Source organism: Amblyraja radiata, chromosome 13, assembly GCF_010909765.2.
Source record: "Amblyraja radiata isolate CabotCenter1 chromosome 13, sAmbRad1.1.pri, whole genome shotgun sequence".
NCBI classification, from domain to species: domain Eukaryota; kingdom Metazoa; phylum Chordata; class Chondrichthyes; order Rajiformes; family Rajidae; genus Amblyraja; species Amblyraja radiata.
Genome location: NC_045968.1, coordinates 5,553,059 through 5,569,212, shown reverse-complemented (window position 1 = coordinate 5,569,212; position 16,154 = coordinate 5,553,059). Strand labels below are relative to the sequence as shown.

The 16,154-nt window shown below is 44.9% G+C and overlaps 1 protein-coding gene across 2 annotated transcripts in view; it reads right to left on the bottom strand.

Moving 5' to 3' along the window:
- Positions 1 to 4,724, bottom strand: part of acsl3 (acyl-CoA synthetase long chain family member 3) — a 73,131-nt gene extending 68,407 nt beyond the window's left edge. For both annotated transcript variants that reach the window (XM_033031126.1, XM_033031128.1), the window contains exon 1: positions 4,589 to 4,724. The gene's annotated coding sequence lies outside the window, so the exon portion shown is untranslated. The remainder of the gene's footprint in view (positions 1 to 4,588) is intronic.
- Between the last annotated feature and the right edge of the window lie 11,430 nt (positions 4,725 to 16,154).

The window sequence follows — 16,154 nt, the reverse complement described above, 5'->3', positions numbered from 1 at the left end:
AGAAGAAGCATGGAATAATTAAGCATACACTCTCAGGAATCTAGAACTTAGGCACAATTGCATAATAAGAGAAACCCAATTTAGGAAAGCAATGTGATGGCCTTCTCAACTCTGGAATTGTCCACCCAAGAGACAGCAGATGCAAACTTGTCCAGGCCGAGATAAAATGATGGCCGGACTAAGGGCAATTCAGGCTTGATGGTCAGGTGTGAAATGGAGTCGAGGCCAAGATCAGATTAACCATGATCTAACTAACTAGCGAGGTATTAAGAAAAATTTTTTTTTTCATAAAACAGGAATGACTCAAACTATTCAAAGATTCAGAGAATCACAAATCTGGAAGGCTTGAGTTATAAGGAGAGATTGGATAGATTTGGACTTTTCATTGCAATGAAAGAGTCTGAAGGTAACCTCACAAAGTCATGAGAGGCATAGATCAGATGGATGGTTAAAGTCCTCCCCCACTCCATCACAGCAGTCTAAAACGAGGGGGCAAGGGGTTTAAAGTGAGAACAGAAAGATTTAAAGTAGACCTGGAGGGGATAGGTTCTTTTTTATTACTAGAGGGCAGTGAGTACATTGAAACAGCTGCTAGAGGATGTGGTAGAGACATGTACTATTACAGCAGTTGAAAAATGGTTGGACAGATTCACAGATAGGAAAGATGTAAGTGGATATGGTCCAAACATAGGCAAATAGAACTAGTTTGAGTTGGCACCCTGGTCGACACGTACGAGTTGGGTCAAACAACCGTTACATTAGTGTATTGTCTATATTAGAGTTCTATATTAGATTCTCTGCACCAATTCCTCAACAATTATTCTGATTGTTCCATTCTTTTTACAGAAGCAGTATGCAGCCACATGACAAACTCACCATTCATTTAAAAATTGATTGAACTAACATATTACAGTACAAGGCATTAATTTGCTAACTCATTTATTTTACTCCAATTATGTACATTTAAAAATAATGCTGTTTTTTCCCCCTATTTGCAGCAATCACTGGTATTGTTTTCAAATCTACATTTATGAAAATCTGTTTTTGGGTTGTAATTTAACAGGCAATTCCACATTGAACTCTCCTTCGACAAACACCAGCATCTTTAGGTTATTCCATGTACATGCATAAATGTGGAGATCCCTATATTACTGGAAACTGTGTGCCACCAATTTCCAAACTATGTCCCAGCACTATATTCCTGTCACCAACATGTACTCCCCTTTTCACTGCACTCTCATGCTTACCCTTATCCCAACTATTTTACTTCATTCCCTCCCAAATACACCCAAGATAAAGCAGGGAGTCACACCACCACTTCCAATATAGCATACAGATCCTCATGAGGTTATTAATGTCTGACTTATGGACACAAACAAAGTTAGGAGACCTGCAGGGTGGATGCACTGGCTGCAGGCATCTTCTGCGATGCAGGAACTTGGATTATAGCAATGCACGTGCAAATATCTACAGTTCCGCAACTGGTAGAGCTACTGCTTTACAACTCGAGACCCGGGTTGGATCTCAACCTTGGATGCCGCCTGTGTGGAGTGTGCCCAACCTATGCGGGGATTTCACCGGGTGCTCCGATTTCCTCCCCTACCCCAAAGAAGCGTCAGTTGTTGGGTTAATTAACCTCTAAATTTCCCCCTAGCGTGCATAGAGTGCCAGCTAAACAGCAAAATCAATTTCAGACCGGACTGACCACGTTGCAAAATACCTCCATTCAGTTCACGAGGTGACCCCCAAGCATCACTTCTCAATCATACTCCGACCTCAACATCTTCTGACCCTGACATTCTTCTAATATCCAATACACGAAGGTACAAAAACTGATCAGTTGACTTGGCACACTAAATTATACTATTTCAGATAACCAGCTTCTGCAGTTTGTGTCTGAATTAGCTGGATCTGATGAAAGTTCATTGATGAGTAACAGTTCCCTCTACCCAAAGATGCTATGTGACGTGCTGAGTATCTCCAACATTTTCACTTTTTATGCAAGCTACGATACCTGAGCTATGACAAAAGCATTGAGCACCCCAATGGATTGGAATGGCTGCCGGAAAACTGCAGTTCACCACCTGAAGCACTATATTCAGCATTCTCCACTGCATTTCTACTTCTCTCTGAATGGTGATATTTGGATCCCATCTTAAGTGCACTCACCAACTTCAAGATATTGTTCTTTAAAAAAGATAGCCAACCCTGCATTATTTGCTCCTACAAGTTCAAAATAATTACACAGGTCCCATCAGGTCCAGATTGGCTCCAAACAGAGCACTCGCATCAGTCCTATTTGCCACTCCTTATTTCCCCGTGGCCCTGCAACTTATTCTCTCCAATGTTCTAAGCAACTTCCCTTTGATCCTTTTGCAACTTAACCACACCTAGGAGAGTTTACAGTTGCCAATTAACCTGGTAGTATGTCTTTGAGACGTGGGAGGAAAGCTCAGCACACGGCATAAATCAAGAGTTACAGAGAGAACGCAAAATCTCCACACAGCACATTAGATTGAATTGGAGTCATTGAGGTTGTGATTCAGAAATGATAGTCACACATTTGCACCTCAACAAATAAATATTCATTACTGAAGCACCTCTGCTTCGCTAATAATGTTGTTCGACAAACAAAAAGACGTAGTCGCGGGTTTATAAATGACTAATTTGAGGATATAATAAGTTAACTCTTTTGTCCAAACACAAGCACTCCGCCACACTTGCCCAGAGCAGAATATCGTTGATCAAACTAAACGTATCCTGGCCACTCCTCTCTCGGCAGAAGTTCTATGATCCTAGCACAAATTCACACCAGACCCATAACAACACAAGGCTCACTCTCCAGCAATGTCTTTAACCCCTACACCCATCAAGTCTTACACTGCAAATACACTAGATCACATTATGTTTTTTTCTGGGGGAAGGGAGGGGGGGTCCTTCTTAAATAGTACCGAGATACTTTTATATCTTTTAACTTCAACAGCTTATTTTAGTCCTGGTCCAGGACAATGACAGAAGATTATCAACAATTCAAAAATTAGTTGATTCTTATTTAAAGCATTTGTTTTCAGATTTTTTCTATGGGATGGGGGGGGGAGAGAGAAGCTAGGTGATACATGGTATAAAACTAAGTGACCCTGCTCCATACTTGTAATGTAGTGTAACGGGATTGAACCTGACTCAATGAAAAAGATAACAAAATTTGTTTCTGGAAGAAAGATGGAAGATTAAGTGGACTGAGCCTCAAGGAATTAAGAGGAATGAAACATTTACACTGAGACACAGAAGATTCTAATTGCCTTGCTAGGTAGATCCTTGAGTTTCTTCTGCCTTAGAGCTGCAGAGGACAATTATATGAAACATACAGTTCAATTTTAAACAAAAATAAACCACATATCACCTGGCATTCTGCAGTTATTTACATAGTGACCCTGCAAGCAAGTATTTCATTGTCCCTGTACCTCTTTGTACAAGTGACAATAAACTCAACTAATTATATAAATATATATAGATCCACAGCAAATTAATGTTTCTGGAAATATTTTCTAAACCAATTACGTTATCTAGAGGTTAATCTACAATTACTAATATAATGTTAATTTTACACTGGCATACATATTTTACACTTTTATACTCAGACACACTGATGATGTCACATCGCCAAATGAAACAGGCAAGGTTGGGTACTGCAAACTTTAGTCTAATAGACACATAGTCCAGAGACTTTAAAAAGTCATTTAGGGAATTAAATTAAAAACTAATATCAGTAAAACAAATCCCCAAAGTCTTTGGATTGTTATAAGATTCCAGTAGGTTTATTAATGATATTTGGGAAAGGACACGGCACACATTGTCATCAGTAACAAACCATTAAGGATGATTGCATACCGATATATTAACTACACTCAGATAATTAATTTTCACCTGTTAGTCCAAGCATCACCATCTCAAGGAGTTTAAAGATGGGTAACAACTGTTAAGACTTGGATTACAGCAAAATTATAAAAGAAACATGAACCGACTTAAATCATTGCTCATCGCCTACCACCACTGCCTTTATAATTACAGGAGCCCAGGAAATCTCTTGGTTCATTACTAATTAAATCGTGCAGTGAAGAGTGACGATTGTCAAGGGTTTCGACCCGAAACGTTGCCTATTTCCTTCGCTCCATAGATGCTGCTGCACCCGCTGAGATTCTCCAGCTTTTTTGTGTACCGTCATTTTATCTCTCTCGTCTAGTTCGAGCAGATATTCGAGGAGGAGGAGGAGGTAGCCTTTAGTGTGGCTGTAACATGTGGGTTAAATACCTGTAAAGAAGGCCCGAGGTCCTGAGCACGGAGGGAGGGAGGGAGGCAGCCAGCCGGCGACAGGCAGCTGGGCAAGCAAGTGAGGAGCAGCCGCCCCATGACATGGTGGTGGCCTACAGGACAAGTAACGCTGGTTCTACCCGGCAACGGCTTAAGGGGGTGGGGGTTACAGATTGTAAACTCTGAAAAGAACCCTCGCCACAACCTCCTCGCAGTGACTCTGGAGCCGCGCTCTCCCACCACAAACACACACACACGCCATTGCCCGGGCCGCACTCACCGGTTCCCGCAGCCTCCCCGTCCCCGTCGCCGCGCTCGGCCCAGGTCGCGCGCCTGCGCCGTTGGGCGGCGACGTCAGTAGGATTGACGGTTGGCGGAGGGGTGAACCCGTGACCTGATTGGCGGGAGGGTGGACCCGCGACCTGATAGGTTGAGGCTGAACCCGTGACCTGATAGGTTGAGGCCGAACCCGTGTCCTGATTGGCGGAGACTGGAACTAACGATGCGATTGACGGAGGGTGAACTAGCAAAGTGATTGGTGGAGGATAAAGCAACGGTTTCATTGGCGGAGAGGCCGGTGATGCGTTCAAATCGGACGGTGGCGAGACGAGCGGAGGGCGTGGCCGGGCAGTGACGTGACGGCGAGGGGGGGGGGGGAGGGCGTGGCCGGGCAGTGACGTGACGGCGAGGAGGGGGGGGGGGCGTGGCAGGGCGGTGACGTGACGGCGAGGACGGTCCCTGGCGACCAAAGATGGCGACGGCCCGGCCCGCAGGCCTTGGTGGGTCAGCCATAGAAACATAGAGAATAGATGCATGAGGAGGCCATTCGGCCCTTCGAGCCAGCACTGCCATTCATTGTGATCATGGCTGATCATCCCCTATCAATAACCCGCGCCTGCCTTCTCCCCATATCCCTTGACTCCACTAGCCCCTAGAGCTCTATCTAACTCTCTCTTAAATCCATCCAGTGACTTGGCCTCCACTGTCCTCTGTGGCAGGGAATTCCACAAATTCAGGCATCTTTTGTCCCCCTCCCACCATGACATTCGCACTGCACCCGATGTCAAGACCTTCAAGACTAAGCTGGAAACAATCGATATTAAGACGCTGACTTCTAAGGCCCACTTTAATATGTAATTGCGACTTTGCACCTGACCCTCCTAACGTATGCGACAACCAGTGATGGTGATTGTACGTCAAGATACAGAAAGGCGTGGATCACGGTGGCGCAGCGGTAGAGTTGCTGCCTTACTGCGAGTGCAGCGCCGGAGACCCGGGTTCGATCCCGATTACGGGTGCTGTCTGTGCGGAGTTTGTACGTTCCCCCCGCGATCTGTGTGGGTTTCGGTTTTCTCCGAGATCTTCGGTTTCCTCCCACATTCCAAAGACGTACAGGTTTGTAGGTTAATTGGCTTGGTAAATGTAAAGAAAATGTCCATAGTGTAGGATAGTGTTTAATTGCGACTTTGCACATGACCCTCCTAAGGTATGCGACAACCAGTGATGGTGGTTATCTGTCAAAGATACAGATACAGATCCCTTAGTGAGGGGCTGAGTCCAGTAGAGATATAACATCCGAAATTAGTCAAGTATTTTATGTCCAAGATAGAACAATTAAATTCTTACTTACAGCAGCACAACAGAATATGTGAACATAGTACACTTGTAAACTGTAAGCCCCCTCCCCGGGCACTTTCCCTTGCAACCGCAAGAGATGCAACACTTGTCCCTTTACCTCCCCCCTCGACTCCGTTCAAGGACCCAAGCAGGCGTTCCAGGTGCGACAGAGGTTTACCTGCATCTCCTCCAACCTCATCTATTGCATCCGCTGCTCTAGATGTCAGCAGATCTATATCGGTGAGATCAAGCGGAGGTTGGGCGATCGTTTCGCCGAACACCTCCGCTCGGTCCGCAATAACCAAGCTGACCTCCCGGTGGCTCAGCACTTCAACTCCCCCTCCCACTCCGTCTCCGACCTCTCTGTCCCGGGTCTCCTCCATGGCCACAGCGAGCAGCACCGGAAATTGGAGGAACAGCACCTCATATTCCGCTTGGGGAGTCTGCATCCTGGGGGCATGAACATCGAATTCTCCCAATTTTGTTAGTCCTTGCTATCTCCTCCCCTTCCTCAGTCCCCCTGCTGTCTCCTCCTATCCCCCAGCCTCCGGGCTCCTCCTCCTTTTTCCTTTCTTGTCCCCGCCCCCCCCACCCCCGATCAGTCTGAAGAAGGGTTTCGGACCGAAACGTTGCCTATTTCCTTCGCTCCATAGATGCTGCTGCACCCGCTGAGTTTCTCCAGCTTTTTTGTGTACCTACACTGTAAACTAACACATGTATGTGTAAGAAAGAACTGCAGATGCTGGTTTAAATTGAAGATAAACACAAAATGCTGGAGTAACTCAGCGGGTGAGGAAGCATCTCTGGAGGGAAGAAATGTGGCCCATTCCTTCTCTCCAGAGATGCTGCCTCTCCTGACGCCGATTCATTGACCGTGGCTGGGTGAATGATGAGTTGGCTGGGTGCTGGACTGCACACAAAGCCCAGACAATGGGCCAGCTGAATATTTTGGCCCGGGTGCCGGACTTTGCGTGCGACATCGCGCACAAAGTCCAGCACCCCATCCAACTCATGAACCGATGATAGGGCATGAGAAGGAGGGGTGGTGGTGTCGGCGGTAAGCGAAAGTCTCACTGTTAGACAGCTGGCTGAGCTGCCGACCGTACGGAGCCACGGGTGAGGCCCAGCTGCTGTACTCCATGGGCTGCACTACGTAGGGACGTTGAGGTGGGGCCGGACGTGGTGCTCTGACCCAACAGTCCCCTTGACCCGAGTAGTAACAGTCAAATACGGGACAAGAGTAATCCCGTATGGGACCAACCAATTTAGCCCAATATACGGGATGTCCCGGCTAATACGGGATAGTTAGCAACCCTAACGCACATACATACATAAAACAAACAATAACAGTACAAAAAGACAAAACCAATGTCCCCAGGTCTATGTAGTTCAGAACTTATTTGGAGGTTGCAGTGTTTTAATAGCCCGATGGCTGTAGCAAAGAAGCTTTTTCCATGTCGCCCCCCCCCCTCGCGGCCGAACAGCATGGATTGGAGCGGCCTTTTCTGGAATCGGGTCCACGTGCTTCAGCAGCAGGCGCAGTGTGGACTTTTCCATCGCGGAGCAGCCAAACTCTTGCCGGGGTTCGCCAGAAAGGAGTGCTCTGATCGCTGGCCTGGTGACTTTGGCATCATGGGGCTGTGGTCTGCGGAGCTTCTAGCTGCGGGCGTGGTGTGGACTTACCTGGGATCCCTTGCCGGGGATCGCCGGAGAAGAGCTCTGACCGCCGGCCTGCGGCCTATAACATCCTGAAGCCGCAGTCTCCGGTAGGAAAGTGCCGATTCGGGCGCTCCAAGTGTGTTTGACCGTCCCGACGTCGGAGGTTTGATCATCCTGAAGAGAGGGCCTGTACATCTGGCCATCCGTAGTGGCGACTATGCAGGGTTCATGGCCCAGATCACGGATGAATAAAGGAGGAGGACTGACTGAACTTTGTTGCCTTCCACCACAGTGAGGAATGCCGTGGTGGATAATTGTGTTAAATTCTATTGTTCTTTTTAAGTGTATTGCTGCTGGCAAATTCATTTCACTGCACCTTCGGGTGCATGTGACGAATAAAATTGACGTTGACTTTGTTGCTGAACCTGGACGTTACATAGACTTGGGATTATTTTTGTCTTTGCACTATTATTGATTGTTCATTTGTCTGATTATATATCAGTTTAGTTTAATTTGTTGTCACGTGTAACGAGGTACAGTGAAAAGATTTGTTGTGTGCTAAACAGTCAGCAGAAAGACAATACATGATTGCAAGCAATCCACAAGATAAGGGAATAACGTTTAGTGCAAGGTAAATCCAGCAAATGGTAGTCTGAGGCACATCAGAAGTAGATAGTACTTCATCAACTTCACCATTAATTTCCAACCTGCACTCAAATTCACTTGGACCATGACCGACATCTCCCTACCGTTTCTAGATCTCACCGTTTCCATCACAGGAAAGACTAGTGACCGACATCTACTACAAACTTACTGACTCCCATAGCTAACTAGACTACACTTCTTCCCACCCTGCTTCCTGTAAAGACTCTATCCCCTACTCCCAATTCCTCCGCCTATGCCGCATCTGTGCCCTGAATGAGATGTTCCAAACCAGGGCATTGGACATGTCCTCACTCTTTAGGGAACGGGGTATCCCTTCCATTATAGATGAGGCTCTCACTAGGGTCTCCTCGATATACTGCAGCTTTGTTCTTACTCCCCCTCCCCCCATTCGTAACAAGGACAGAGTCTCCCTTGTCCTCACCTTCCACCCCATCAGCCGTTGCATACAGCATATAATCCTCCAACATTTTCGCCACCTCCAACGGGATCCCACTACTGGCCACATCTTCCCATCTCCACCCCTTTCTGCTTTCTGCAGAGACCGTTCCCTCCTACCTGGTCAACTCGTCCCTTCCCACCCAAACCACACCCTCCCCAGGTACTTTCCCAGCAACCGCAGGAGATGCAACACCTGTCCCTTTACCTCCCCCTTCGACTCCATCCAAGGACACAAACAATCTTTCCAGATGAGGCAGAGGTTCACTTGCACCTCCTCCACTGTATCCGCTGTTACAGGTGTCAACTTCTCTACATCGGCGTGACCAAGCACAGGCTCGCGATCGTTTCACTGAACACCTCCGCTCAGTCCGTCATAACCTACCTGATCTCCCGGTGTCCCAGCACTTTAACTCACCCTCCCATTCCCAATCTGTCCTTGCTGTCCTGGGCCTCTTCCATTGTCAGAGTGAGGCCCAGCGCAAATTGGAGGTACAGCACCTCATATTTTGCTTGGAGAGTTTACACCCCAGCGGTATGAACATTGGCTTCTTTAACTTCTGATCGTACTTGCTTCCTCACTCCATCCCCATCTCCTTCCCCAAGTTCTTCCACTAGTCTTACTGTCTCCGCCTACATTCTATCTTTGTCCTGTCCCCTCCCCTGACATCAATCTGAAGAAGATTGTCACCCATTCCTTCTCTCCAGAGATGCTGCCTGTCCCGCTGAGTTACTCCATTATTTTGTGTCTACCTTAGAAGTAGTTAGTAGTTCAGCACTGCTATATATATATAGGTACTAGACTAAGTGGGACCCGTTGGGTCCCAGGTTCACACGGGAGGGCTGGTCCCCCAACGCAATATTTCACTTCTCCCCCAATTCCAATATTGGTGGCCAGTGGCTGGGGGGGTTCTGGAACACTAGCATGGGTGTTGTGGGGCAAGTCAAGCCAAGCACAGTGAGTGCAGGGCCAACAATCCATTTCAATCCATTTCATGTCAAGTCAATCCATTTCAAGTCAAGTCAAGTCAAGCACAGGGCAGGCAATCCATTTGCTTTCATTTCAGGTGACCTCAAGCAAAGCAAAGGCAAAGGAAAAGCACAGGGCAGGCGGGGCCAGCCAACAATACAATCCATTTGTTTTCATTTCAGGTGAGCTCAAGCAAAGCAAAGGCAAAGGCAAAGCAAAAACAAAAGCACAGGGCAGGTGGGACAACTTTTTTGTTTTCCATTGATCGGAAATATCCTCGGGGCTGCCTCAGCGGAGGAGGACTGTGAGTAAGATGGCCAAAAATCATAGCGATATAGGGTAGCGTTTTTTCTAAAATCAATATACAGCGTAGACAGGAAGTGGTCAAGATGAGACTTTTAGTTATATAGATATATATTAAACTGCACACTTTCTTGTAAGCCACAAATAAGATGTACAATGGGGAGTATCCTGGAGTGGGATTTAAGGTGTCAGGGTGGGGAAGTGGCTGGGAAGGCAGATTTTGTTGTTGTTAGAACTGGTTTGGCCTGTGTCCTGCAGGATCAACAACTTCATATTACAGAGAGGTGACGATTTATATTTTAACACTGGGCAATCTTGCTCTCATGTCACCCATCAGTTCCCAGCAACCTTGATGTCTCAGCTAACCGCAGACTAGTGACCAAGACTCCAGGCGCCATTTACTTCATCTGAAGTACTGAAAGACCATCAGCACTTCACTGGTAGACAAAAATGCTGGAGAAACTCAGCGGGTGAGGCAGTATCTATGTAGTGAAGGAAATAGGCAACGTTTCGGGTCGAAACCCTTCTTCAGACAACTTCTTCGACCTGACACGTTGCCTATTTCCTTCGCTCCATAGATGCTGCCTCACCTGCTGAGTTTCTCCAGCATTTTTGTCTACCTTCGATTTTCCAGCATCTGCAGTTCCTTCTTAAACATCAGAACTTCACTGATAGTCTTTCACGGCACAAGGTCCAAAATAACTCACGATCAGATACGTAAAAATTGTTGGCATTGATTTAAGTAATAAACATTTATTTAAAGGCATAACAAGAGGATGTACTTCCTGTGGCAGCTGTGGAAGTACATCTACCACAGGCAATGATGCTCCAATTCTATACGGCCATCGTAGAGTCTGTCCTCACCTCCATCATGGTCTGGTTTGGCTCAGCCACCAAGCACGTCACCCGGAGGCTGCAGCGAATCGTCCGATCAGCTGAGAAGGTTATTGGCTACAACCTTCCATCCGTTGACGAACTGCACACTATAAGGGCCAGGAAGCGAGCGGGTAAGATCATCTCTGACCCCTCTCACCCTGGCCACAAACTCTTTGAATCACTCCCCTCTGGAAGGAAACTCCAGACTGTCAAAGCTGCCACAGCCAGAAATAAAAACAGCTTTTTTCCACGAGTAGTGGCTCTACTCAATAACCAAAAATCTGTAGCCTCCGTTTACTCTGGTATTTTATTTAATTCACATATTTAATCAATAATGTTTTATTATTAATGTTTTATGTATCATTCTTAACTGTCACTGTATGTCATGTTGTCACTTGCGAGCGGAGCACTAAGGCAAATTCCTTGTATGTGAATACTTGGCCAATAAACTTATTCATTCATTCATTAACTATTAAAAGGCATAGGCTACTAATAGAAACAAGGAACTACAGATGCTCGTTCATTACAAAACACAAAGTTCTGAAAGTTACTCAGTGAGTCAGGCAACATATCTAGAAAACCGATAGGTGACATTTCGAATCGGGACTCTTCTTCAGACCGAGTACAGGGTACTGTTAATTATAAAGGACAAGTTAAACAAAAAAACCCAAATGTACCTTTTAATGAAAGTTGGGATCCACAATTCAAATGAACAAAGCCAAAATACCTGCCTCAACAAACCAAGGAACCAAAACCAAACAACATGTATCCATCCCTTCAACTCAGTCAGTTGTGAAATAACCCAAGGTTCAATTGTGAATCCAGAGGAAGAGTGGGAGATCAGATGTGCCTGCACCTGACCTCCAGCTCTATCAGTATACTGCAGATGCAGATATCCAGAATGCGTTGACATTGTGCAGCTTTGAGAGGTACCTACACTGGGCCACTGGTTGCTGTTAAAGCCATAGCCACAGAATAAAAGGACGTACCTTTAGAAATTAGAGAAATAATTTATTTAGTTACAAGGGTGGTGAATCGGTGGAATTCATTGCCACAGTCAGCTGTGGAGGCCAAGTCAATGGATATTTTGTCAGGCAGAGATTGACAGATTTTTGATTTGTAAAAGTGTCAGGGGTTATGGGGCGAAGGTAGGAGAATGGGGTTGAGAGGGACAGTATGGCAGAGGAGACCTGATGGGCCGAATGCCCTTATTCTGCTCCTAGAACTTACGGACTGGACTTCCCTGCAAGAGCACCAGGAAAGTAACTTAAAGCTAATGAGAGAATTCCCTACAGGAATCTCACCGAGTGATTTCCAATTGACCCTGTGATATGATGAAATCCTTTCACTGAGGTTTGAAACACGACCAAACATGCAGCTTCGAGCTGCTCGGCCATGAGATACTGCCAACAGTTACCTCATGGTGCCTACAATTCTATGCCTCACCCAACAAACTAGCTAGCATATCTTGATGATTACATTAATTTGGTAAAACATTTGTGGAACATTATTTGCTTTCTTCACATTAGAAGATTAAAGAAAACTTTTGTAACAAATAAAAATTCTCAATTTTTTCTATATAGTCATTTTAAAATTGGAATCTATGTTGCAAGCACATTGCTGGATAACAAATCATTTATTGCAAGCACATTAAGGGTTAACAAATCATAATTCATTGCAAGCACACTGCTGGCTTACAAATCGTTTATTGCAAGCACATTAAGGGTTAACAAATCATTCATTGCAAGCACATTGCTGACTAACAAATCATTTATTGCATGTACATAAAGGGTTAACCACATAAAGGGTAGACTCACAGCAGAATTAGAGTTGTGGCCTCTTCCTCACGATCTTTCAGAGTGACTGACAGGTCCAGGCATCCGGGGGTTTTATAGTCCTGCCCTCCCCCAGAAAGGGGCGTTAACTTCCTCGTGGTGATTGACAAGCGAGAGGACCAATCAGCTGATCTCAATACTTTTTAAACACTCATAACTTTTTTGTTTTTTATCGATCGGAAAAATCCTCGGGGCTGCCTCAGCGGAGGAGGACTGTGAGTAAGATGGCCAAAAATCATAGCGATATAGGGTAGCGTCTTTTCTAAAATCAATATACAGCGCAGACAGGAAGTGGTCAAGATGAGACTTTTAGTTATATAGATATATATTAAACTGCACACTTTCTTGTAAGCCACAAATAAGATGTACAATGGGGAGTTTCCAGGAGTGGGATTTTGTTGTTGTTGTTAGAACTGGTTTGGCCTGTGTCCTGCAGGATCAACAACTTCATATTACAGAGAGGTGACCACTTATATTTTAACACTGGGCAATCTTGCTCTCATGTTACCCATCAGTTCCCAGCAACCTTGATGTCTCAGCTAACCGCAGACTAGTGAGCAAGACTCCAGGCGCCATTTACTTCATCTGAAGTACTGAAAGACCATCAGTACTTCACTGGTAGACATAAATGCTGGATAAACTCAGCGGGTGAGGCAGCATCTATGTAGCGAAGGAAATAGGCAACGTTTCGGGTCGAAACCCTTCTTCAGACAACTTTTTCAACCTGAAACGTTGCCTATTTCCTTTGCTCCAGAGATGAGAGAATTCCCTATAGGAATCTCACCAAGTGATTTCTAATTGACCCTGTGATATGATGAAATCCTTTCACTGAGGTTTGAAACACGACCAAACCTGCAGCTTCGAGCTGCTCGGCCATGAGATGCTGCCAACAGTTACCTCATGGTGCCTACAATTCTATGCCTCACCCAACAAACTAGCTAGCATATCTTAATGATCACATTAATATGGTAAAACATTTGTGGAACATTATTTGATTTCTTCACATTAGAAGATTAAAGAAAACTTTTGTAACAAAAATAAATTCTCATTTTTTCTATATAGTCATTAGAAAATTGGATTCTATGTTGCAGTTGGATTGCAAATTGGATTCCAGTAATAAAATTGGATTGTATGTTCAGCATTATTACATCTGTTTTATTATGTGACAATTTAGCATTGGGTGGCTCAATCCCACACACGTGGCTCATTGCAGAATTTGAAATGGCCGTCATTGAAAATGTATATTGTTCTTCATATTAACTTGACACAAGAATAGGTTTATAGCAAAGATAGACACAAAAAATCTGGGGTAACTCAGCGGGACAGGCAGCATCTCTGGAGAGAAGGAATGGGTGATGTTTCGGGTCGAGACCGAAGAAGGGTCTCGGCCCGAAACGTCATCCATTCCTCCTTTCCAGAGAAGCTGCCTGTCCCGCTGAGTTACTCCAACTTTTTGTGTCTATCTTCGCTTTAAACCAGCATCTGCAGTTCCTTCCTACACAATAGGTTTATAGCCGTCACTATCACCACGCCAGTGGAGACTGCTGTCAGTCTAGACTTAAGTTTCTTCCCATACCCTTCGCATCCTTGAGGTCGTCAGCGAGCAAACAAGGCTACTAGACCATATTTTATCAGGAACAAATTCCTTCTAGCTGACTATGAATCACTGTAAGTTCTCTTATTAACAACATACAACAAATTTAGTTTAGTTTAATTTACCAATATGGCATGGAAACAGGCGCTTCGGCCCACCGAGTCCACACTGGCCAACAATCACCCGTACACTATCTTGCACACTAAGGACTATTTACTGAAGCCAATTAACTTACAAATCTGCACGACTTTGGCATGTGGGAGGAAACCGGAGGAAACTCACTTGGTCACAGGGAGAACAAACATTCTCAGTAGACAGTACCTGTAGTCAGGATCGAACCCAGCTCACAGGAAATTTAAACCCCGTTAATGAGAAAAATGAAAAAGAAAAAAGGGAAATATAGGTTGGTTGGCATGATATAATTGGTGGAGAAAATCAAAAAATCCAATTTTAAGAACTTGGTAACGGGACACTCGGAGAATCACAATGCGTGCAACAATGTGTTTTTATGAAAAGCAAATCATACATACAGTCATAGAGTTGTGAAGAACAGAAAAAGGCCCTTCAGTCCAACTCATCCATGCTGACCATGATGCCTATCTACATGAATCCCATTTGCCTGCATATGGTCCATATCCCTTTACAGCTTTCCTTTCCAAGTCCAAAATATTTTGAGCATTGTAATTGTTTTGCCTTTGTCACTTTTTCTGACTGCTTTTTCCATTTAACCACCACCTTCTGCATTGTGAAACTAATCCCTCAGAATGCCATAACATTTTTTTGTACTTAAAACTGCCCTCGAGTTCCAGAATCCCTTATGCTGGGGAAAAGACTGACTATGCCCCTAAGGATCTTGTAAACCTCCATAAAATCCACCCTTCAGACTCCTATGCTCCAAAGAGAACAAGTCCAGTCTATCCAATCTTTCCTGTAACTCCCAGAAGTCCCTGGATTATGACAGAGTTTAGTTCCTGAGAACTGTTCATACGTCAGAAATGAACAGAAGCAGTATGTGGGAGAGGATCACAGAAACAGCCGTGACGGAAGAGCTTCTGCCAACTGGCCTCACTGACCCAGTGAGTGAATGAATCTGGTTGGTGCTTCCAGCTCTGCAACCTGCCCACAATTATTGCAGCTCGTTGGAGAATTGAAAGAAAAGGATTGCGGAAATAACACATTCACAATAGCACAAGATGCCCTCTTTCCTCAAGCCTGATCTCATACCAACAATAAAAGTCCATTGCAAGACCTTGGAAATCGTAGACCTCTGTCTGTATATGGGGTAAGCCATTTAGAACGGAGATGAGGAAATACTTTTTCACACAGAGGGTTGTGAATCTGTGGAATTCTCTGCCTCAGAAGGCAGTGGAGGCAAATTCTCTGTATGCTTTCAAGAGAGAGTTGGATAGAGCTCTTAAAGATAGCAGAGTCAGGGGATATGGGGAAAAGGCAGGAACGGGGTAACGAGTGCGGATAATCAGCCACGATCACAGTGAATGGTGGTACTGGCTCGAAGGGTCGAATGGCCTACTCCTGCACGTATTTTCTATTGTCTATTGTATTGTCAGTGTCTTCTATCAGTGTCAGCAAAATTTGATAAAAATCAGCTGCATCTCGTAGTAATGAGACAGGCACTATGTGTAAATGGGACATGTAGGTTGGTGTGGGCAAGTGGGGTGAAGGGCTTGTTTCCACTCTGTATGTCTAAGCAGATAATACCTAAAACATGTAAAAGGAAAAGCACAGAGCTGTGCAAGAAATCTTAAAGTGTATATAAATTCCAGTAACTTCATAAATTCATAATTATTAGTTAGATTAAATACTTGTCATGTATTTTTAATTGCAAAATAGGGAAAATGCCACAAAAGAAGCAACCCAATCCAAATAGGAA